The sequence below is a fragment of the Elephantulus edwardii genome, unplaced genomic scaffold (genome assembly GCF_000299155.1).
Source record: "Elephantulus edwardii isolate Elephantulus edwardi_28Jun2011 unplaced genomic scaffold, EleEdw1.0 scaffold00165, whole genome shotgun sequence".
Taxonomy (NCBI): domain Eukaryota; kingdom Metazoa; phylum Chordata; class Mammalia; order Macroscelidea; family Macroscelididae; genus Elephantulus; species Elephantulus edwardii.
The window spans coordinates 7540420-7565264 of NW_006399915.1; positions in this window are offsets into that span (position 1 = coordinate 7540420).

Sequence of the window (24845 nt, forward strand, 5' to 3'; positions counted from 1 at the left end):
TATGAAGCAAACATATCCTTGATACCGAAGTCAGGTAATATAGAAAACTTTTAGGCCAATATCTCTCATGAAAATCGATGTAAAAATCCTAAATAAAATCCTGGCCAACAGAACCCAATTTTATATGGCTTCACAATCAACACTCTTGATGCAAGCAGCCAGGAAATCAAAAGATGAGTTGCACTGGGAAAGACTGCTGTCTTGGACCTTTGCTCTGTTTGCACAATAATAGCTGGTGGATTAAAACTGTGTGACTTTGGCATTTCCACACAGCTTCTTACCACTAGGCCACCAGAGCTCCCTACACAAAGATGGCGGTTGTTGTTGGGTACCATCAAGTTGGAACCGACCCATAACTGGCCTCTGGCAGGTTTTCAGAGGCATTTAATCACACAGAAGGAGGCTAAATTCTTAACTCCTGATTCAAAGAAAAACTTTTACCAAGCCCCACTCCCATTCAATAAAATATTGCTGCTAATTGTTCTTCTAAATCATTGTTTTATTATATTATTTTCTTTATTATGAAATAGATAAACAGACAAAAGCTGTCTCCCATTTACCTACATATTACTGCCAACTTCCTCTGTTCAACTATCAAGGATCCCTGGAATCCAGATTTCTTTTCACTGCCACAAAACAGACAATCTCTTTTCCCTTGATCTATAAAGTTCTTTCTCCTTGAATCAACTTGCCTTTATTCATGCTATACACCTCTCCTTCTAAACTATCCATACCAGCTCTTCAAAGCCTACATCAAGGCTTGTCTCCTCCCTAAAGCTTTTTTTTTAATTAGTGTTTTATATTTTTTGTTCTTTTTTAAAACTTTTATACTAGCTTATTTACAAAATTTGAATACATTATTTTCAAGAACAAATTCTTTCAATTTCCCTCATCCCCTCCATCCAACAAATTGTACAACCCCATGTTAATACCCCCCCGCCCCCACACATCCTCATCCCTCTGCTTCTATCCTCTCCTACCCCTCTTGGATACTTATACTCATTCTACAATAATGGTTTTATACAATCTTTATTCTAGTGGTACTGAGTTAGTTCACTCAGCATAATGCTCTCCAGTGCCTCCCAAGTTAGGTAATAATTTACAAAATCATTGCTCCTAAGTGCTGCATAGTATTCCATTTTGTGAATGTACCATAATTTCTCAATCCATTCATTTGTGGTTGGACATTTGGGCTGTTGTGAAGGTGAATTATGAGGCTATGAACATTGGTGTACAATTCTCCATTTGTGCCTCAGTTCTCATTTTCTCAGGGTATATTACAAGTAGTGAAATAGCTGAGTCGTATGGAATTTCTATGTTCAGCTTTTTGAGGAAGTGCCAATCTGCCTTCCAGAATGGTGATAACATTTTACCATCCCACCAACAATATATGAGATCCTTTCTTTCCACATCCTCTCAAACATTTATTATTTGCTGTCCTGTTAAACTTTGCCACTGTTATTGGAGTGAGATGGTACCTCATTGTGGTTTTGATTTGCATCTCTCTTATTGCCAGTGATTTGGAGCATTTTTTCATATGTCTGTTTGCCATTTGAATCACGAAAATTTGTTTTACTTGTCTATTACCTGGAACTTTATTAACTTTAAATGACCTCCAATCTTTCATCTTAGCTTTTTATCTCCAAAATTTGGACCACTAAATGATATCGAAGCACTATTCTTCCTCACCACTCTTCTATCGTCTACACACACTCACTGCTTTTACTAAGTATGTTCATTTAATTTATTAATTGCTTAAGCATGAGAATCACACACTAGAGTATGAATTTAGGACTTGAAATAGCAAAGGCAAACTCCTTCTTTTTAGTATTTAAGCTCTTTCACCATCTTTTGCAGAAGTGATGAAATATAAAAATGTTCTGGTCTTCTCTTGCTTTCTGGCTTCTCACCTCTTCCTCTTATTATACTGCTTCAATGTAGGGGGAGATGAGGGAACTCTTGTGGCTTAGTGGTGAGGAGTTGCACTGTCAACCCAAAGACAGCTGGTTTGAATCTCCCACGGCTCTGCAGGAGAAAGATGGCCAAACTCGTGCAATTCACAACCTCTAAACACTTGCTGGAAGAGTCAGTTCTACCTCGAGAGCATACATCAACAGTCATTAGTAAAAACAAAAGCTAAAGGGAAACTCTGGGGTCTAGTGCGTGAAGAGTTGCGCTGTTAACTCAAAGGTTGATGGTGGTGGTGTTGTTAAGTGTCATTATATTGACTACAACTCATAGCAGCTATGTGAACAACAGACTTGAACCTTACTTTATTCTGCATCATCCTCACAGTCCCTGGTATGCTCAAACTGATTGTTACAGTCACTGTGTCAGCCCATTTCCTTGAAGGTTTCCTCCTTTTCTCTGATCTTTCTCAGTATGATGTCTTTTTCCAACGACTGATCTTTCCTCAAAACATGCATAAAGCATGACCCAAAAGTAAGTGGTTTAAATTCATCTGCTGCTCCTCAGATGAAAGATGAGTAATATTTTCTGTGATTTACAATCTCTAAAGACCCTCTGGAGTGTCAGTCCCAACTCATTAACAATGAGGTTGTTTTGTTTTAAAGTGAAAGATAACAATAAATGAGTTAAAATTAGCCAAAAGGGAGAGGAAAGCTTAAGTGAAGGGTTCCTTAACCATGACCTCAATAGTAGGTCCCCAAGTAACTGCTATAAATGATAAAATAGTTTCAATTAGAGTACTGCTGCTGTTGTTATGTACCATCAAATCAGAACCAACTCATGGCTGACCCTTCAGCAGGTTTTTAGAGACAAGCGCATGGGAGATTTCCCATCTTTTTTTCCCACAGAGTAGCTTGTGGATTCAAACTGCTTGCATTTGGGTTGACAGTGCAATTCCTTACCAATAGGCCATCAAAGCTCCCTTAATTGGCATAGAAAAATAGAAAATTTGAACATCAGAAAAAAAAATGCAGAAGTCTTTAAAGAAGGAGGAAGAAGCAACATGGAGTGGGTAGAATGTGATACGGAGATCAGAGCTGGGGAATTTCACTCTGAAGTAGACAGTATATATTGTTTTCTCTATTCAAATTTTTTTAAATACAATTTGTCTATTTATAATCATGAGCAGCTGATGTTAGAAGGATCTTACCTGAAAGCAGAGAATATCAGAAGAATGTCTATCTGTGTTTCATTGGCTATGCAAAGGCGTTTGACTGTGTGTATCATAACAAACTGTGGCTGACTCTGAGAAGAATGGGAATCCCAGAACAATTGATCGTGCTAATGCGAAACCTATACTTGGACCTAGAGGCAGTGTTCAGAACAGAGCAGAGCAACACTGCATGGTTCAAAATTGGGAAGGGTGTGCACCAGGGATGCGTCCTATCTCCATACCTTTTCAATCTATATGCAGAACAGATTATCCGGGAGGCTTGGCTCTCTGAGGAGAAATGTGGGGTCAAGATTGGTGGAAGATCTAGCAATAATCTGCGTTATGCAGATGACACAGCCCTGCTTGCTGAAACTGAGGAGGACCTGAAGCGCTTGTTGCAGAGGGTCAAGGACTGCAGCCTTCAGTATAGATTGAAGCTCGATGTCAAGAAGACAAAGATTCTCACCACTGGAACAATTAGCACCAGGACGGATAGTGAAGAGATTGAGATTGTTCACAGCTTTAGTTTGCTTGGCACCACAGTCAACACTCTTGGCACCAGCAGCCAGGAAATTAGAATACATATTGCCATGGGAAAGTCTGCTACTGGGGACCTCTCTAAAGTATTCAAGAGTAATGGTGTCTCTCTGGAGACTAAGGTGCGCCTGATACAGGCCATGGTCTTTGCTATCACTTTGTATGTATCAGAGAGTTGGACAATCGCTAAGGAGGGTAGATGGAGAATTGATGCCTTTGAGCTGTGGTGCTGGAGAAGAGTATTGAGGGTACCATGGACTGCTAGGAAAGCAAATAGATTCATCTCGGAAACCTGGCTGCTCCTTGAAGGCAAGGATTCTAAGGCTCCGTCTGACATTCCTTGGACATGTTGCAGGGAGGGACAGGTCCTTGGAGAGGGACATCATGCTTGGTAGGGTGGAGGGACAGCCCAGAAGGAGAAGGCCCCCTATGAGGTGGATTGATTCAGTGATTGGGGTAATTGGGATAGGTGTGTTGGAGACAGTGTGATTGGCACAGGACAGAGCAGAGTTTAGGGCTGCTTTACATAGGGTCGCTATGAGTCGCAAGCAACTCAATGGCACATAACAACAACAACAACATTTATAATCATATTGCTAGAAGTTGTAAGTAAGTAAGCAAAAAAAATATAAGCAGACAATCATGCTGTTTTAAAATGAAGTCATTAACTCGCTTGTTCTTTCATGAATTTATGTTATAAAAAGGCTGACTTCTTTTCAGCAGTATTGAATATAAAACTATATTATGAATGAAATTATTAGGTCATTACCCCAAGATATATATAATATTTTGAATAATTTCTTGGTGGATTTAAAATGCCAAATCACCATACATAAAATAATTTGCTTTTTATACTCTGATACTAAACATCTTAATACTTTCTAGTAAACTTCAGAATTGTGATTAAATCCAGCGTTTCCTTATTGCATTCAGAAGCACTTGTAAAATCAAACATTTAAACTTTTATTTGAAACAGAAAATTATAGCTTGTATTTTCATCAACTTTGGGAGGGTTCTTTACATTTCAATAGCTTTATTGAAAAATTTATCTCATAATACCAAAATATATTCATGATGTGTTAGACTCTTTCTGAGATCCTATAAGAACTGCCTTCTAGAACATGATTTCCCCTCTCTCCATTTAAGAAGTTTTAAGTCTTATTGTCTTTTTACCTTCATTTTGATTGAGTGTTTTTAGTAGTGAGGATGCTCTGTAGTAAAGGAATTAATCATTATATATGAAGGCAATTGCTTGTGCAAATTTAGGGATATATGCTGAGATACATCATTGCTGGGTGTGGCTCTGCCCAATATGACCTCAAACAGATAACTTTACTTTCCTAAGCCTCAGTAAGTTACAATTTTAGTAAAGTGGAGAAGTATCTTCCATAGCTCCTTCACTGAGTTTCTGTACAGACCAAAGTAGAAAAAGTTTTATGAAAATTCTCCAGGAAAAAAGGTCCAATAATAGAATGGTGGTTACTGTAATTGCCCTCAGTATTAAGAACAAAGTATGAAGAAAATAATTTTTTTCTGGAAGACAGATTATATTTTAAATAATATCATATATTATTTCCTCATTCAGTTATCAAACCATAAAATTAAAACCAACTGCACTGTTTTCTTGCAGCTGTTCCCATCTACTAAAATTGAAACTTGAAAACTCCCTCCCACACCAACTCCTACAAACCTCGTCAGTGAAGCCAGGAATCCCCTCCACCAATAGCTCCATGAGCTCTACATCTTTTGCAAGATGTTGAGAGTGTCTCCTTTAGCCCAGACAGGGTGGATCTCTCACAGCCCCAAACCATGATAGACAACCACAGCCATTTCACTATAGCTGTGCCAAATAAAACAACCACCAGGTCAAAGATACGGAGTGCTAATTTATGCTGTTGCTGCTTATACTGTGCTAATTTAATACAGACCTAAAGGGGCTACGGTTATTACTTAAAATGAAAGCAAAGAAGAAGAGAAGAGGAATCCAGATAAGTTCAGTTGCCACTAGCTAGTATTTATTTTATTTATTCTGCCTGGACCAAAAAATGGGAAAGGTGAGACATAAACAGTGAAGTGAATTTTACAGATACATGTACTGTAGAGGATGCAAAGCAAAATGAAGAAATAGTGACAATGAAGAAAGTAAAGGCAATAAAGTAATACAAGTTTAGGAAAAACTCCCGCTCCAATCTCTCCTCTACCTATTTCACTGCTCTGTAAAAGAGTTGACAATTTAGCTAAGACCAAATTTTTTTATGAGGCAGTCTCTGTCATGCTCCCAAAGGGAAGTCAAACTTACCAGCTACTAAGAATGGAGCAAAAATCAGCAGTAGCCCCAGGTCAGAAGTTCTCCGAAGACAGAGCATTTCTATGTTCTCTCCTCCTGCCCTTCACTCAGCACTTTCCCTCCACACAGGTGGCGAAGGAGCTGTGGGCATGACCAGACTCTATCTGAGGACTCCCACTCCTTTGCACTGGGTCCTCCTAGGCCGTCAGCAGTGGGGTACTCCTTCCTCCTACCCCTTCCTTCCACTCAGTGTGTGGTAGTCTGATTAGTAAGCTGGCACAGAAGAAACTCTTCTCTAGAACTTGACACAGCAATAGATTTCCTGTGCGAAGCATTGAAGCAAAAACGGAGGAAGCGGATTCATTGGGGTGTCTTACAGCTCATTGGTTCTTTTCTCACTTCTGCTTGCATAGATAAACTCTATAAAAGGCATTGAATGTGCCAAATATAAATGAATTTGTATAAATTTAGATAAAAGTAACAGGTTATTCATCTATTTTTCACTATGCCATTAAATATCCCAGTCTTTCCTTTTCAGCAGCTTTTTCCATATTGATAAGCTGTACCGTCTTAGTAATAAAGTTTAGAATGAAGTATTGCCTTGATATTTCTTTTGTAAAAGTATTATCTATATTGGGGTCAACACACCCCTCTGGAAGCAGTATACATTTAGTAGTTTCCCATGCTTCTGTAACAAAAGGGAGCTCTGGTGGCCTACTGGTAAGGAATTGCCCTGCCAATCTAAAAGCATACAGTTCAAATCCACCAGCTTCTTCCTGGGAGAAAGATGGCCAATCCTGTGTGATTAACGGCCTCTGACAACTCTATGAGGGTCAGCCATGAGTCAGTTCTGTCTTGATGGTAATCAGCAACAACAACAGATATAACAAATTATCATATATTTATTAACTTAACACAATACAGATTTATTATTTCATGGTTCTAAAGGTCAATTACATTCCTTGGTTCTTCATTTCATCTTTACAACCTCTATTCTACTGTCAAATCTCTGATTCTGACCCCTGGAGCACACCCTAACAGAAGCCTTCATGATTACCATGAGTCTTACAGGGAAGATCTTTAATGTAATAAAATCTACAAGGTCCTCTTTGCTGTATGATGTCATGTTTTTACAAGATTCAGGCATTAGGATTAGGACATGTTGTGGGACATTATTCTGTCCTCTACAGTATTTGTACTCACTGGTATTCACTTTGACCTCTGAAGAGCAAAGTTGATGGTTTTAACAAAATGTATCTTGCTTAGAAAGATAGAAGTTCAGCAAAAGAGAAGACTCTCAATAAAACGGATTGACACAGTGATTGCAACAGCGAACTTGAGCATGCTGAAGATTGTGAAGATGATATAGGTTCAGATCTGTTTTCGGAGGGTCTCTACGAGTCACAGTTCAATCAATAGCACGTAAAAATGATCAACAAATCCTTTAGTTGGTGCACATCAGAAATTCACATTTACCAGAAACACTCAGCCTTAATATTGCTAGTTAGTATGCATTCAGATATATTTTGGAGAGGAAAAAATTCTCAAGTGTTAAAAATTTTCAGCCCCAGAGCAAAATTCTCCAGGAAGAGGAAGAAAAAATTGCAGACAGGAAAGAGATTAAACAACATGCATTTTTTTTTCCTTTTCAGTTAGCATTTTTTATCTCTTGCTCAACATTAAAGTATGTTTCCTTCTCCTCGAGATTTACTTTCAGTGAATCTATTTGACTAAGATAGTGATCCTTGAAGGAACAGAATACTTGAGATGATAAACTGTGTGGTAATAAGTGTGTTAAAATTTTAAATAATTACTTCCCTTTCATCTAATGTTATATTGTGTTAAGGAAGATCAGTAAGAAACAAATTTTCTTTTTTTTAATTATTATTAAATTTTATTAGTTTTAATGAACATTTATAGAGATTTTGGGTTTTCATTCATTCATTGTTGCAACTCTTCTCACTATTTCTTAGTTGTTGGAATGGACGGAAAACCTCATAAGCAGTTCCTTACTTCACCTCTACCTTGCATGCAAACTTCCGAGTTGTAAAACAGCCCAGTGGTAGATGGAATTTGCTCTAGGACTTAAGAACCATAAATGACATAGCTGAGCCTCTACATCTTGTGGTTCGTAACCTCTACACTATAACAGACAAAGTGCTAGTCTATAGGCCTTTTATTGTAAGAACCACCTTCCCTCTGTAACTTGATTTGTGCCACTATTAGAACCTCTACTCGGAATATTATTGCTTTTTAATTTTTGACTCATGTACTTTTAAGTTGTTAGTTACATTTGTGTCTTCTAGGCTGCAACACTTCCAAGAAACTCATTTTCAATGTCTGATACTCTGGTTTCCACCACATGAAAGTTAAATTACAGATTGCTACACCAGGGGTTTTAGCATGAAGTAGACCAAGAGTAGAGTCTCATCTATGCAATTACTAGTGCACTGAGTTGGCAAGTTTCTCAATTAAATCTATACCTTGCTTTTCTCACTCAAGATTTTGTGGAAGGGTTTGTTTTTTTTTCCATGTCATCAAAAGTCTTCATAATCATATTGTTGACATGGTCAACAATACAGTCAAACTTAAGGTACACCTACAGGGTTAAATGGTATCCCTCGGGTTATAAAGTGATTTGGTAGCGCCTGAGAGAAAAATAAGTTTTATTATGTTCTACATAGGGTTTTTAGGGAGCTCTGGTAGCCTAGTAACAAAAAGCTGCATTGCAATCCCGAATGAATGCAGTTCACGTCCCAGCAGCTGCTTCACGGGTGAAGGATGGGCAATTTCCTCCTGTGTGATTAACTGCCTCTAAAAAGCCATCAGAGATCAGCTATGAGTTTGTTTTAACTCAACAGTATACAACAACATCGTTTTTAGCCTTATGTTCTTTCTACTCAACTTCTCTGGGTAAACATTTCCGGCAGCAGCATTCAGACACACAATCCCAGACACTTGACTAAAATCACTCTCCTTGCCAAGAAGGAAGGGTAAGGTGAGTGATAGGAAAGCCCAGAGGCTCAGAAAGTAAATTTGGCAGGATGATTTTTCTCTCTCATATCCACTCTGGTCTTTGGTTTCCTTTATATCTTATAGAGATGAAGTATGTTGAAGAACAATAAAAGGACAAAATTTGTTAGCATAACAAATCAAAGACACACAATGAAAGTCAATATGATAAAACAAAAATGTTTATCTAGTAAATGTCACTTCTTTGAAGAAAATCTGTAGGCTGCAAATTCTTAACTGTATCTCTCGGGGAAAAGAGTACCCACAAAGGAGCAAGAAAAGATAAAGGGATGTTTTAAACAAAACACCAGTCTTCCAACTTCCCCTCTTTAATAACAATTAAAAATAAACCCATATGTTATCCAACACAAACAGAAATATAATCCAGCTAATGCTGTTGCTAGTTACTATTAAATCAGTTGTAATTTTTAGCTTACCTTGAATTTTTTTTGCAGTTCCCTATCAATGTAATGTGGCAATCTTTTTTAATTACCTACAGAAAAATTTCACTGAAAGCAATGATACCATTTAATAATTTCCACATTCTTGGGAATTAGCATAAAACTGGATTACTTCTCATTTGTTTGCAGAGTTTCCAAAATCTTGAAAATTGGTTTTTCTAGCCATTTTGTTAGCTGCTTGTGGGGGATATGGTCTCCAGCTACCTTAACTGTGGACATATGGTCTTGCAAATAATCAACAGCTGTAGTGCTAATATATAAGTACTTTCCACACTGTGAGAAACGGTGGTGAAGAGATTATGAAGAGACTGTGGCACTGCTATGAAGAAACTGTGGCAAGGTGTAAACAGAAGAACCCTGGAGATAAAGGCCTCAGTTAAAGGTTCTGCATGCTGGATGATTGTGGAAGCTAGCATTTTCTTGCATTTATATTGTTGAACTGAAGCTGGACTTTCACTAATTGAGGAATTTTGCCTTGTGAATCTGGTTTGGGACTGTTGGACTAAATCTAGACTTGTATTGTGAGGTAGTCTTTGATTCTATTTCCCTAATAAACACCACAACTCTGAGTAAAGTCTGTGAGTCTTGCAACAAACATCAGATTCAATGACTGGCAAAAACAGAAGCATGTGGGGTGGGCTATCTGGCTGTGGGGCTATTCGTTAGTGCCATGGACTTTATTATAGTGTGTCAGGAAGTGTGAAGATGGCAGAGGATAGGATGGGGTTTGGATCAGCTGTTCATAGAGTCAAGCCAAACTCAACTTAATGGCACCTAACAACAACAACAACAACTGGACATTATTGATAGGGACATTTCCCCTTTAGGAAGCAGGCAGAAGTAAAACTTGGCCACCACCATGCTACATTTGCTTCTTTTAAATTTGGCTGTTAGCTGTCTTCCAAATTTTGTGGCATAAATTAATGAACACTTCTAGGGTTGCCTCTTTTGTTGAAACTTCTCAATTGATATTAAGCCAATTCTTGGAGCCTTGGTTCTCCCCCATTGTCTTCTACACATCTTAAACATCTTCCTTCAATACTATCAGTTCTTGATCATATGCTTCCTCCTGATGGTTGAATGCTAATGTTAAAATAAACAAATATGACAATAACAACCCATTGAACAATACCCTTTTTTTATCAAGTCTATTCCAACTCAGCAACCCTGTAAGATGTGTAAACCTCTAAGTTAGAGCTTCATTTAGCCATAATTGTTTAACCCTCAAATTTTCCTTACAGGTTTGTTGTTTTGGATTGTTTCTGGGTTTTGCCAAATATTGATTGATATGCATATGCATACTATTGAACTAAAAACTTCTTCCAGTCTTCTAGGTATTTGCCTGAAACTTCAGATTCTTATCTCTCACTGCATAGCCTTACCCCCAACCCCCAACACTTTTGCCTGTTCTTTAACCTCCAGAATTTGAGTATTGGATAACTAGAATTCTATTCCCTGCCTGCTGCTCTTTTCTGAGTATTTAGAAATATAGACTTGGGGACAAAAATGGGCAAATAGGGTTAGAGTAACATCACTCGCTTAGAATTTAGATTAAGTTACTTTCTTACTTTTACACACACAACCTTGTTACAATTCTCCCTGTCAATGTTGCCCTGCTACTAGAAAAATATCAATAAAATCTAACATAAGTTTAATAAAATCTAACATAATGTAAAGGACTTAAGGAAGCTCAAACGTTCCCATGCTTGCACAGAATCTTTATTTAGCTCTTATACTCCTGTGAAATGTGTATACTCTCCATATTAATAACCCAAAAATTTCCCTAGAAGTTGTACTGTTCACCTGCACTATGGAGGTAAAATCAAGCAAAAATCAGTCTATGTTTTATTCTACTTCTTACCTGCTCCCAAGAAACAATTAAGATATAATTTATTATAGCAGAAAAACGTCACCTGGTTGTATTCTCCATCTTTTTTTCCCAACTCACTACTTCATATTCTTCTTTCCAAGTTCAAAAGACTCATCTGAAATCTTGGATTTCCCCTTACACAACCATTACATGGACTGATTAATAACTGAAAAGATTATAACAAAATTACTATGTGGAGTTTTACTCTACCCTTACATTGATACTTATTTTGACATTCCCCCCCCTAAAGCTTACAGGCATCACATTATACAAATACTAGATATTACTTTTTAGATCTTTTTACAGACTATAAACAAAGAAAACTTTTGAAAGATCTTAGACAACAGGGAGAATTTCAATCATAGCACGGAAGAGGAAGCAGAGAGCGCAGCACACGTCCTTTCAGGGCCAGAAAAATTCAGATCTTCACAACAGCAACTGCAGCCTCAGCAAAGAACCAGAGACTGACGTGAGACAACTGCCCCACAAAGACAGAGCCAAAAGTCTTCACCTAGCTTGCTGGAGGACTGCAGGAATACTCATTAACTGGCAGGACTAAGGGAATTTCTTAACAATGAAGTAAGCTGTGAGACTGAAGGTCAAAGGGTCTGCAATCACATTGGAAGACAGAGTGTATCCTGTGGTCAACCTGAATTGTAGCCTGTTAACTTACGCTGGTGGCCTAGTGTTAGAAGCTGCACTGCAATCCTGAAGGCACACAGTTTTAATCCACCAGCTACTCTGCAGGAGAAGGATGGTCAATATCCTCCTGAATGATTAAACCCAAAGGGGGGTCAGTTCTGACTCAATGGTTCTCAACAACACATAACTTCCCTAGTAAATCTCATAGATGTGAATAGAAGGAAGGAAGAAAAGACGTTAGACAATAAAAATGTGCATAATAAACAAGAAAAATCAGAGAAATGAATTAGCACATTTTATAGTGTGCTAAGTAAACATTCTAAATAACACTTGGTCACATCAGTAATAAATAATGTTTGTCAGTTTCTTAGTTTAATAGTTATGCCCTTATCTATTCACTTTGTATTACTTCACTTAATACTCTCAACAGTCCTTGAAGTCGGTATCATTATTACTATCCACATTTTATAGCTACCTGAAGTAACTGTGGCTAGAGAATTTAACCAAATTAACAAATTAGCCAAAGTTACGCAAAGTAAGAGATAAGTTGGAATTTTTACCATACATCTCTCACATCCTTAACTCTTCTCAAATCTGTTTATATAGTCATTCACTTCTTTTGCTAGCACTACAATTTTATAGTTTTCTGTTTTGTTTAAAACATTCTACTCGTCTCTATGCATCTATTTGCATCAAAATTATTCTGCTGCCACCTAGAGATAATTTTGTGAAAACAATGCTAACGGTTTACTATGTTAATTAGCAAATTCAATGTCAACTTTACTTTGATATTTTTATATTAAAGTACAATAGCATGTTCAAAATTTCACAGTTGATTTCTATTTTCAGTAAGGAATGGATTAGACCGCAACATAAAGAAAAACACTTTCACAGAGAAAATATTGAAATTCATTTCACTTGGAGACCATTTTACTTGGCTTCACAATCAACATCCATAGAAGAAGGAACCAAAAAAAAAAAGCAAGAATTTCCAGCAAGATAGAGGAACAGACAAGTGGTAGCCCAGGAGCTCCACAACTAACACACCACAAAACCAAGATAAAAATACTGATTATTATCCTGGAATGTTGAATCAAAGAAAATTTAAAGAAAATAAGTAGTTAAACAATGAATACAGCGGGGGAAAAAAACTAAATTAAAACATTGAATAAGGACACATGACTTGAATAAGGATATATGAAGAATAAGGAATTATGAATTGTGACCAAACATATCAATGTAGTGTTCTAGTCATTTCTTAATAATATTCAGCAAAATTTACTTTCCTATGATATGAATGAGATAGTTCAGTAATTTCTGCATTCATTTGGATTAACTTTTTAAGTGAAAACAAATATACATATCTCTATATAACTTCTAGTCAGTTGGCTATGTTGCTGTCTTCCAAATTTGTTGGCATAGATTAGTGGGAAGCTCAAAGCTGCATCTATTCTTAGAAACAAACACCTCAATTGATATCTGAGTCTTCTTTTCTTAATGCAACATATTTTTATAGCATATTCTTCCCATTTAAATTTTTCCCCATTCATTCATTGTTGCACATTTTCTTTCCTGTCCCCCTCCCCCCAGTTCGCTTTTCTTTGTGAAAAGAAAAAAAATTATTTAATTTTTATAAAATCCCCAGGTCCATAGTCCATAGTCCACTTTACTATGCATTTCTTTTTCTGGGATCTTGTCATGAAAATAATACCCAATCATATATTCCTTTTAAACAGTTCTCTCCCTCATTGGTTTCAATGCAGTATACATAATTTATCCCACCTTTCCTTAGGTTCCCCCCAACCCTGATGTCAGTCCCAATTTACAACAGTGGCACTCTCCAGTCTTAGTCCTTTTGTGACTGAGGTTTTTCACTCAGCATGATGTCCTTCAGGGTCACCCACTTTGCATAATATTTCATGAGTTCCTTGTTTTTCAGTGCAGCATAGTATTCCATTGTGTGAATATACCACAGCTTATCTATCCATTCGTTTGTTATTGGGCACTTGGATTGTTTCCAACTCTTTGCTATTGTGAGCAAAGCAGCAAAAATCATAGGTGTGCATATATCTGCTTGAGTGGCAGTTCTGGTTTCTTTATATTCCCAGTAGTTGAATTGCTGGGTCAAATTGTATTTCTTTCTTTTTTTATTAAATTTTATTATTTTGTGTGTGCCGTCAAATCAGATCTGACTGGTACAGAAGGAGACTGCCCCTCCTTTTCCAGCAGAGCATCTGGTGGATTCAAACTGTGAACCTCTGGGATTGCAGTGCAGCTTCTTGCCACTAGGCCACCAGAACTCCCAAATTGTATTTCTATTTACAACTTTTTGAGAAAATGCCATACTGCCTTCCATAGTGAATCCTCCATTTTATACTCCCATCAACAGTGAATAAGGGTTGCAGTTTCTACACAACCTCGCCAGCTTGTTTGCTGCTCTGTTGAATTTTGCTATTCTTACCGGGGTGGGATGATATCTCATAGTTGTTTGATTTGCATCTCTCTTAGAGCTAGGAATTTTGAACATTTCTTCATGTGTTTCTTAGCCATCTGAACATCTTCTTTGGAGAAGTGTTTGTTCATATCCTGTGCCAATTTTGCAATTGGGTCGTTTACCTTGATCTTGTTGTAGCGCTCAAGTATTCTATACTATAACTCCCTTATCAGACATTGCCAAATATGTTTTCCTAGTGTGTGGCTTCCCTTTTTACCCTGTTGGAGAAGGTTTTGGATGTGCACAGGGATTTGAGTTTTAGAGGGTCCCATTCATTTATTTTATCCTCTCCTGGTTGTAGGTTTTTCAGGATGCTTAGAAGACTGTTCATCTTGTGGATTAGGACTCCTAGAATTCTTTCAAGCTTTTCTCTATATAGTCCTTGGTTTTAGTCATATGTCCTTGATCCACTTTGAGTTGGTTTTAGTGTGTGGAGTGAGGTGTGGATCTTGCTTGATTTTTCAGCAGATAGCTTTCAAATGTTGCCACCATTTGTTAAAAAGGCTGTCATTTCCCCACTTAACTGATTTTATCTCCTTGTCAAAAATTAGTTGACCATACGTAGATGGATTGATTTCTGGGTTCTCAATTCTATTGCACTGATCTGTGTCTGTCATTGTACCAGTACCATGCTGTCTGGACCATCACGGCAGTGTTGTAGGATTTGAAACCAGGGAGTGAGATGCCTCCTACCTTGTTTCTCCTTTTAAGGAGTATTTGCTTATTTGGGGCTTCTTTCCATTCCAAATGAAATTGGAGATTGTCTTTTCCATCTCGTTGAAGAATGGAATTAGTGCTTATATTGGGATTACATTGAAAGTGTAAATTGCCTTTGGTAGGACTGTCATTTTCACAATATTGAGTCTTCCTATCTGTAAGTAAGGTATATTCTTCCATTTCTCCAGATCTCTTTTTGTTTCTTGTAGCAATGTTTTATAATTTTCTTTGAATAGATAGATCCTTTGTGCTTCTGGTTAGATTTAGTCCCAAGTATTTAATCTTGAGATTAGCTATTGTGAAGGGTATTATTTTTTGTTTTGGGTTTGTTGTGTTTTTTTCTGGTTTTGGTTTTTAGTTCTGATTCTGTATTCTTTTTGTCACTGTAGAGAAATCCAATTGATTTTTGTGTGTTGATCTTTTATCCTGCCACTTTGCTGAATTGGTCAACTATATCCAGTAGTTTTCTTGCTGAGTTTTTAGAGTTTTCTAAATATACTATCATATCACCTGCATATAGAGATAATGTTACCTCCTCTTTGCCAATTTGGATACCTCTTATTTTCTTCTCCTGTCTTATTATTATCTCTAAGACTTTTAATACAATATTGAATAGGAGAGGTGATAGTGGGCATCCTGCCTACTTCCTATTCTCAATGGGAATGCCTTTAGTCTCTCTCCATTGAGAAAAATGTTGGCTCTCGAATGTTCATATATATTTTTAACTATGTTGAAGAAATTCCCCTCTAATGCTATTTTGTTGAATGTTTTAATCAGGAAAGGGTGTTGTATTTTTTTCAAAGGCCTTTTCTGCATCAATTGATAGGATCATGAGGTTCTTGTTCTTTGCTTTGTTTATGATGAATTACATTGATTGTTTTTCTTATGTTGAACCATCCTTGCATACCTGTTATGAATCAGACTTGGTCATGCTGAATTATTTTTTATGTATCATTGAATACTATTGGCCAGAGTTTTATTCAAGATTTTTTCATCTATAATCATGAGAGATATTGGCATCATTTTTTATTTTGGTGGTGTCTTTACCTGGTTTTGGTGTCAAGGATATGTGTGCTTTATAGAATGAGTCTGGGATAATTCCATCTTTTTCTATTTTCTGAAATAGTTTATGTAGAATTGGTTACAATTCTTTTCTGAATGTTTGATAAAATTCACCTGTAAAACTATCTGGTCCAGGGTTGGGGTTTTTTGTCTGGGAGTTGTTTTATTACCTGTTCAATTTCTTCTTCTATAATGGGTCTGTTCAGGTTTTCAATTTTAGTTTGTGTGAGTTTAGGTTGTGCATTTCTAAGTTTTTGCCAATTTCTTCTAGGTTTTCATATTTGTTTGAGTATAGTTTTTCATAATATTCCATGATTAGCCTTTTTATTTTAGTTGGTTCTGTTGTGATATTACCTATTTCATCTCTTATTCAGATTATTTGTGGCTTTTCCTTCTTTTCTTTTGTTAATTTTCCTAGTGGTTTGTCAATTTTATTGAACTTTGCAAGGAACCAATTCCTAGTTTTGTTGATGGTTTCAATTGTTTTTCTGTTTTCTATTCCATTTATTTCTGCTCTAATTTTTATAATTTTAATTTTTTAGAGGGTGTTGGATTTTCTTGCTATTCTTTTTTAATATATTGGAGATGTTGATTAGGGAGTCAATGGTCATTTTTTCCTGTCTTTTGATGTGTTTGCTTATTGCTATAAATTGACCTCTGATTACTGCTTTGGCTGTTTCCCAGAGGTTTTGGTAAGTGTTGTTTTCATCATCATTTGTTTCAAGAAACTTCTTATTTTTTTTAAACTTTTATTTATTTCTTACGCTACTCACTCATGTTACCACAACGTGTTGTTCAGCTTCGAAATGCATAGTTTTTCTTTATCCTCTTGTTATTAATTTCTAATTTTGTAGCATTTTGGTCTGAGAAGCTGCTTTGTATTATTTTTTTATTTTTTTAAATTTATTGATGCTTGCCTTGTGACATAAAATGTGATCTGTTCTGGAGAATGTTCTATGCACATTGGAAAAGAAGTTATACTGTGCTTTTTTGGAGGGTGCATTAACCTATAAATATCTATGAGGTCAAATTTTTTTTATTGTGTGGTTTAATTCTTCAGCATCTTTGTTGAGTTTCTTTCTGGTAGTTCTATCTTTTCTTGAGAGTGGTGTCTTGAAGTCTCCAACTGTTATAGTAGTGTCGTCTATTTCCTTTTTCAGTTTTGTTAATGTTTATCTTATATATTGTGAAGGCCGTTCATTTTGTGCATAGATATTTGTTATTGTTATGGCCTCTTGTTCTATTGACCCTTTAAGCATTATGTAGTGACTTTTCTTGTCCTTTGTGATAGTTTTTGCATTGAAATTTGTTTTATCAGTGATTAATATCACAACTCCTACTTTATTCTGGTTGCCATTTGCTTGGTATATTTTTTCCCACCCTTTTATTTGTAGTCTTTCTTTGTCTTCATTTTTCAGGTGTGTCTCTTATAGGCAGTATATTGATGGATTTTAGTTTTTTATGAATCTGCTACTTTTTCCCTTCAGTCATGTATTTAAACTATTCACATTCAGTGTGATTGTTGAGAGGCAAGGTTTTATTGCTATCATTTTGTTGAGTTCTTTTTGGTGGTTGCTAGTTTTGATTCATGCTGTTTTCTATGGCACCTCTGTAATAAGGACATCTTTCAGGTTTTCCTGTAATGCTACTCTTGTTTTTACACCTCCCTTAGGTTCTGTTTTTCTGGGAATATCTTGATCTCTCCATCCTATTTGATGGAAAATTTTGCTGGATACAGTATTCTTGGTTGACAGTTGTGTTCTTTGAGTGTTAAATATATGTTGCTCCACTGTCTTCTTGTTTGCATGGTTTCTACTGGGAAATCAGCACTTAACCTTTTCTGTTCTCCCTTGTAGGTCACTCTTTTTTTTTTGCTTTTGCTGCTATTCAGAATTCTTTCCTTATTTTTGGTTCTGGCAAGTCTTACTATGATATGCCTTGTTGTATTTCTTTTGGGGTCTATTCTACATGGTGTTCACTCAGTCTCAAATATATATTCTCTCATTATTCATTATGCCTGGGAAGTTTTCTTCCAGTAATTCTTCCACATATTTTTCAGTGACTTTATTTGCTTCTTCCTCTTCTGGGATCCCAATGATGCACATGTTACTTCTTTCAATGGTGTCCCACATTATTCTTAGGTTTTCTTTTTTTTTCCCTTCCTTTTTGATTCTTCTTTTTGCTCCAGCAGATCAGTGGTGATAATTCTATCTTCTATTTCACTAGTTCCATTTTCCATCTCTTCAACTCTGTTCATGTGTCCCTCCACCATGTTGACAGCATCTGAAACATTGGACCTCATGTTTTGGACCATGATTTCTTGTTTTTCAAGACCCCTAATGCTTTGTTTTATCTGCACTGTTTTGGATTTTTTTTAAAAAAAAAAAAAAAGCTTCTCCTGGTTTTTGCTTGCAGTGTCCTGTATTCTTCAAGTTTGTCTTTCACCTGTTGAAAATATTCAATCATTGTTCTTTTAAATTCTGTGTCACAAAGTTCTATCAGACACTCTAGCTTCAGGAAATCCATTGATACTGTGTCACTTTTGGGGATTAACACCTTGTTTGCCCCTGTGTAGGCGTGAGGTAGTTTGCTTCTTATGTGACATTGCTGTGGTAGAGTTTTTTCATACTTGAGGCGATAATAGGTTCTTGATCTTAAGTCACTGCTCCAGAAGAAGGAGAAGTAGTTATGAGACCTGTGTTTCTCTCTGAACTACTGATCCAAAAGAAGTTTCCGATCAGGGCCTGTGAAAGCAGTCTCTTCTGTTTATAACTGTTGTGGCCAAGTCAGATTGAGGTGTTCTGGACTAAAGACAGTTAGTAGCTGGATGTGAGGAGAGGCAAGATGAAGCATGGAGCCATGGGCACAGGGTGCCATTGACACAGGGCACAGGCACAGGTGCAGGGCTTGGGCATGGACACAGGCACAGGGCAATGGACACAGGCACAGACACAGGGCATGGGCACAGGTGCAGTGTGAGTGTGGGTGTGGAGCACGAGCAGACTCTCACCAATTGGATACACAAAGGGATCTTACTCAGATTCCAGCTGTCCAGACTGCTCCCTAGAGAGGGCTGCTCCCAGTTGGGGCTGCTCGCTGGTGCTGTGCAGGGTGCTTCCCAGATGTGTAACAGGACACTTCCCTGGTCTGTTGCAGATCACTCATCTGTCTTTGCCACCAGTCCACTCATCTGGCTTCACCACCAGTCCACTCATCCAGGTTTGCCCCCATCTACTCGTCTGGTTCCCAGTCTGCTTGTCTGGCTTTACCCTGGTCTGGCTTCACCTCCCTGGAGTCTTCTTTTTTACCAATGTCTTCAATTCACTTTTGACTTTTTGACTTAATGCTACAGGTTCTTGAATATACATTATTTCCTGAAATGTTTCTGTGTCATCTCATTCTTTTTGGTATGGTAACTGTTTATTTCTTCCAACTTCATTTGAAGCTTCTCACATCATTCGATATTTTTCCTATAGACTATTTCATATTTGCAAATCAAAGTTTGAGTTTTCCTCAGTTTTTCAGCTTGAAAAATACAGAATGTATTCTTCCTCTTTTTATTTAGCAACTCCTGATATTTGCATTTTTTAAAATAATACTTTGATTTGTCTTCTCAAACTAACTTCTGAAATCTATTCAGCTCTCTCATTTCTTACTTTCACTATTGTTTTAGCTTCTTTCCATGAATGGAGCAAACTTAAGAGTATCTTCTGATATTCATTTTAGTCTGTTCTGGTTTTGTAATCATGTTTTTCCTTCTTCAAGGATGATGTCCTCAATGTCATCCCATAACTGATTTAGTCTTCAGTCATTAGCATTCAGTGTATCAAATCTGTTCTCAAGATGACTCTTAAATTCAGGTGGAATAATATTAAGGTCATATTTTTGTTCCTGGGGACTTGCTTCCTTCAGTGTTTCCACTCTTTGCTTTCCAGTCACAAATTATGATTCATTTATCTGATTGCTTGTTTAATCACTTTTAGACTAAAAAATCTATTAGAAATGACTAGCCTTTATGGTTGGTGTCTATATTTGAATAACAGTTGTATTAACTTATCTTCTTTGTGCAGTTATAGATACTATTCTATCATCCACCTTGAAAGGTCTATTGTGCTGTCTTGCTTTTTCACCTGTAAAGATTTCCTTTTGCCCTCTTTAGGTGGCCTGCAAATGAGTCCCACGCAGCCTTGGCGGTCCACAACTATTACCTGTGTGGGTGGGGATTTTCAGGTCTGTTGTGCTGCCTTGCTTTTTCGCCAGTGAAGATTCATTCCTGACCTCTCTAAGCGTCCAGTGAATGAGTCCCTTGCAGCCTTGGGGTCCTCTACTGATGAGCAAGAGCCTATGGTTATGAAGGAAGAAGTTCAAGCTGCTTAGAAGGAAATAGCAAAAAACAAGGCTCCAGGAATAGATGGTATACCAATTGACATATTTCAGCTAACAGATGCTGTCCTGGACATGTTTACCAAGTTGTGCCAAGAAATCTGGAGAACAACCACTTGGCCAACTGACTGGAAGAGATCTATATGTTCTCATTCCAAAGAAAGGTGACCCAACAGAGGTTGGAAACTATAGAGCAATATCATTGATTTCACATGCAAGCAATAGTCTACTGAAGATCATCCAAAAATGACTGGAACAGCACATCAGCAGAGACCTGCCAGAAGTCCAGGCTGGGTTTAGAAGGGGTGTGGTACTAGGGATATTGTAGCTAATGTTAGATGAATCTTGGCTGAAAGCAGGAAGGGCCAGAGAAATATCTATCTGTGTTTCATTAATTATGCAAGGGCATTTGACTGTGTGGACCATAACAAACTATGGCTGACTCTGAGAAGAATGGGAATCCCAGAACACTTGATAGTGCTAATGAGAAACATATACTTGAACCAAGAGGCAGTTGTCAGAGCAAGGAAACACTACATGGTTCAAAATTGGGAAGGGCAATTGCCAGGGACATATCTTGTCTCCATGCCTTTTCAATCTGTATGCAGAACAGATTATCTGGGAGGTTGAGCTCTATGAGGAGAAATGCGGCATCAGGATTGGTGGAAGATCTATCAACAATCTACGTTACACAGATGACATAACCCTGCTTGCTGAAACTGAGGAGGACCTGAAGCACTTGCTGAAGAAGGTCAAGGACTGAAGCCTTCAATATGGATTGAGGCTTAATGTCAAGAAGACAAAGATTCTCACCACTGAGCCAATTGGCAGCATCAGAATGGATGGTGAAGAGATTGAGATTATTCACAGCTTTAATCTGCTTGGCTCCACTGTCAACACTCTTGGCACTAGCAGCCAGGAAATTAAAAGATGTATTGTGATGGAAAAGTCAGCTGTTAGGGACCTCTCCAAAGTACTGAAAAGCAATGGTGTCTCTTTGGAGACTAAGGTGCATCTGATACAGGCCATGGTCTTCACAATCACTTGTTATACATCAGAGAGTTGGACAATGACTAAGAAGGATAGAAGGAGAATTGATGCCTTTGAGATTTGGTGTTGGAGAAGATTATTGAGGGTACCATGGACTGCTAAGAAAACAAACAGATTCATCTTGGAGAGGGTTAAATCAGGCTGCTCCTTGGAGGCAAGCATTCTGAGGCTTCGTCTGACATGCTTTGGTCATGTTGTAAGGAGAGACCCGTCCTTGGAGAAGGACATCATTCTTGGGAGGGTGGAGAGCAGGAACAGGAGGAGAAGTCCCTCTTGGCAGTGGATTGTTTCAATGACTGGGGTAATCAGGACGGGTGTGTTGGGACAGTGCGATTGGCACAGGACAGAGCAGTGTTTAGAGCTGTTTTACATAGGATTGCTATGACTTGCAAGCAACTTGATGGCACATAAAACAACAACACATCATCCACAGCATTTTACTTTAAGGTAGATCTTGAAATATTCTCCTTGAGAGTGGATATAAAATTATTCCTCTTCAATTTACCGTATCTGGCATAGTGGATAACAACATTGTCTGACTCAAAATAGTCAATGCTTGTCCACTTCATATCACTAGTACCTAGAGCATCAATCTTTATTCAATTTGCAAGCTGAGAAAATAATTTGAGAAACTGGCTATAGGCAAGATAATGTGGTTTCATGATTGGAGGAAGAATCATGGACAACCTAGATTACACAAATTACATAATCTTGCTTAAAAAACACTTACTGGTGAAGATCAAAGGATACTTCAGTATGGTTTGTACTTCAACATCAAGAAAACAAAAATCTTTACAATTGAACCAAAAATCAGGGTCATGATGTTGGTGTAGTTGTTATATAACCTTGAGTTGACCATGACATATAACAACCCTAAGAACAGCACACTTGAACCATGTCGTGTCCTGTGCCATTATTACCACCCCCGATATACCCAAGCCCATTGCTCCAGTCACTGTGCCAATCCATTTTCCTGTCCCTCTCCCTTACCCAGCATGATTTCTTTTTTCAAGGACTGGCCAAAGTATGTAAGACAAAGTTTCACCATCTTTGCTCTAAGAAGCATTTGAGCTGCACTTCTTCGAAGTTAGATTTGTTTCTTCTTTTTTGCAGTCCGTGGTATATTCAATACTACCTGCCAATATTACATTTCAAAGGCATAATTTCTGCTTTGGTCTTCCTTATTCATCATCCAAATTTCAGATACACATGATACAATTGAAAATACCATTATCTGGATCAGGCACACCTTAATCTTTAAACTGAAATCCTAGATCTCTAGTATTATATAGTAAAGTCCTTGCAATAGACTTTTCCAATACAACATGTCTTTGGATTCCTTGACTGCTGTTTCCATGGTTGATTGTGGATCTCAGTGAAATATAATCCTTGAAAACGCCAATATTTTTCTCCATCAGTCACAATGTCCCCACGAGTCCAGTGGTGAGAATTTTTTTCCTTTCTTGATGTTGAGAAAAAGTTCATATTGAAGGCTGTCATCCACATTACTCAAATGTTTCAAGTCCATTTTACTTTCAGGAAGAGAGATTATGTCACCTGCATTATGTAGGTTGCTGATGAGATTTCCTCCAATTCTGATACCACAATCTTCTTCATATAGCACAGTTCTTCCAATTACTGTGGCTTGAATCAGCCACACAATAGTGCTCAAAGTGACATTTTATTGACTAGTTATGTAACTTATCAAATTATATAGATGAAAGAGTTATGAAAATTATGAAGTGATGATTCAATAAGTGCAAGCTGGGTTTAGAAGAGGCCGTGGCACCAGGGACAGCATAATCAATATCAGATGGATCTTGGTTGAAATCAGAGAGTACCAGAGGAATGTCTACGTGTGTCTCATTGACTTTGCAAAAGCATTTGACTATGTGAATCACAGCAAATTTTAACTAAGAATGAGAATCCCAGAAAAGAAAATCTAATTGTGCTCTTGTATAACCCTATACTTGGACCAGGAAGTACTTACTCTTCAGAACAAAGCAAGGAAACACTGCATGGTTGTTCAAAATCAGAGAAAAAGTGTTTCAGGGAAGCATCCTCTCTCCATATATTTTTCAATCTATATGGAAAACAGATCACTTGAGAGAATGGATTTTATGAAGACAAATGTGGCATCAGAATGGGAGGAAGACTTCAACAACTTTCATTATGCAAATGACTGAAACTGAGGAGAACCTGAAACATTTGCTGCACAATGTCAACGATGGTAGTATGGTTGAAGCTCAACATCAGGCAAACAAAGATTCTCACCACTGCCATGATAGATGAAGAAGAGATTGAGATTGCTAACAAATTAAGCTTGCTCAGTTCCACAATCTACACTTTTGGCACCAGCAGTCAGGAAGTCAGAAGACAAATTGCATTAGAAAAATCTGCTGTCAGGGACTTCTCCAGAGTGCTAAAGAGCAACAATGTCAGTCTAGAGACTAAGGTGCACCTGACCCAGGCCATGGTCTTTGCAATTACTTGCTATATATTAGAGAGCTGGATAATGACAAAGGATAACAGCAGAAGAAGATACCTTTGAGTTGTGGTGCTGTAGAAGAGTATTAAACACACCATGGACTGCCAAGAGAATAAACAGATCCGTTTTAGAGAGAGTGAAACCAAGTTCTCCTTGGAGGCAAGAATTTTGAAGCTCCATCTCACACACTTTGGGCATATTGCCAGGAGAAGGGCATCATACTTGGAAGGTTGTAGGGACAGCCCATGATAAGAAGATCCTGGATGAGATGAGTTGACATAGCAACTGAGGTAATGGAGGTAGGTGTGTCTGAGACAGTAAGACTGGTACAGGATAGGGCAGGGTCAGAGTTATTATGCATAAGGTCACTATGAGTCCAAGTGACTTGACAGCACATAACAACATTAGAGGTTTATGTAATGCAGATAAATTGCTTTGTTAAGTGCTTTATACACATAATTTCACTTGATTCTTTAAAAAGACCTAAAGGTTTGGAGTTTAGGTAAAATTACTTCACTTTAAAATACTGACAACTTCTTCAATTTTTTTTCTTTAAATTACATGAACCAAATAAAAGTATCTACAACCCAGATCTAGTGCATGAGTTGCCATACAGCAATTTTGTTGTGAAAATTAGAGAAGAGGCTAAAACTTGAGTCTTGGAACTATTTCTAATTGGGAAGCTGTTGAGAAAATATGTTGTTGTTGTTGTTGTTGTTAT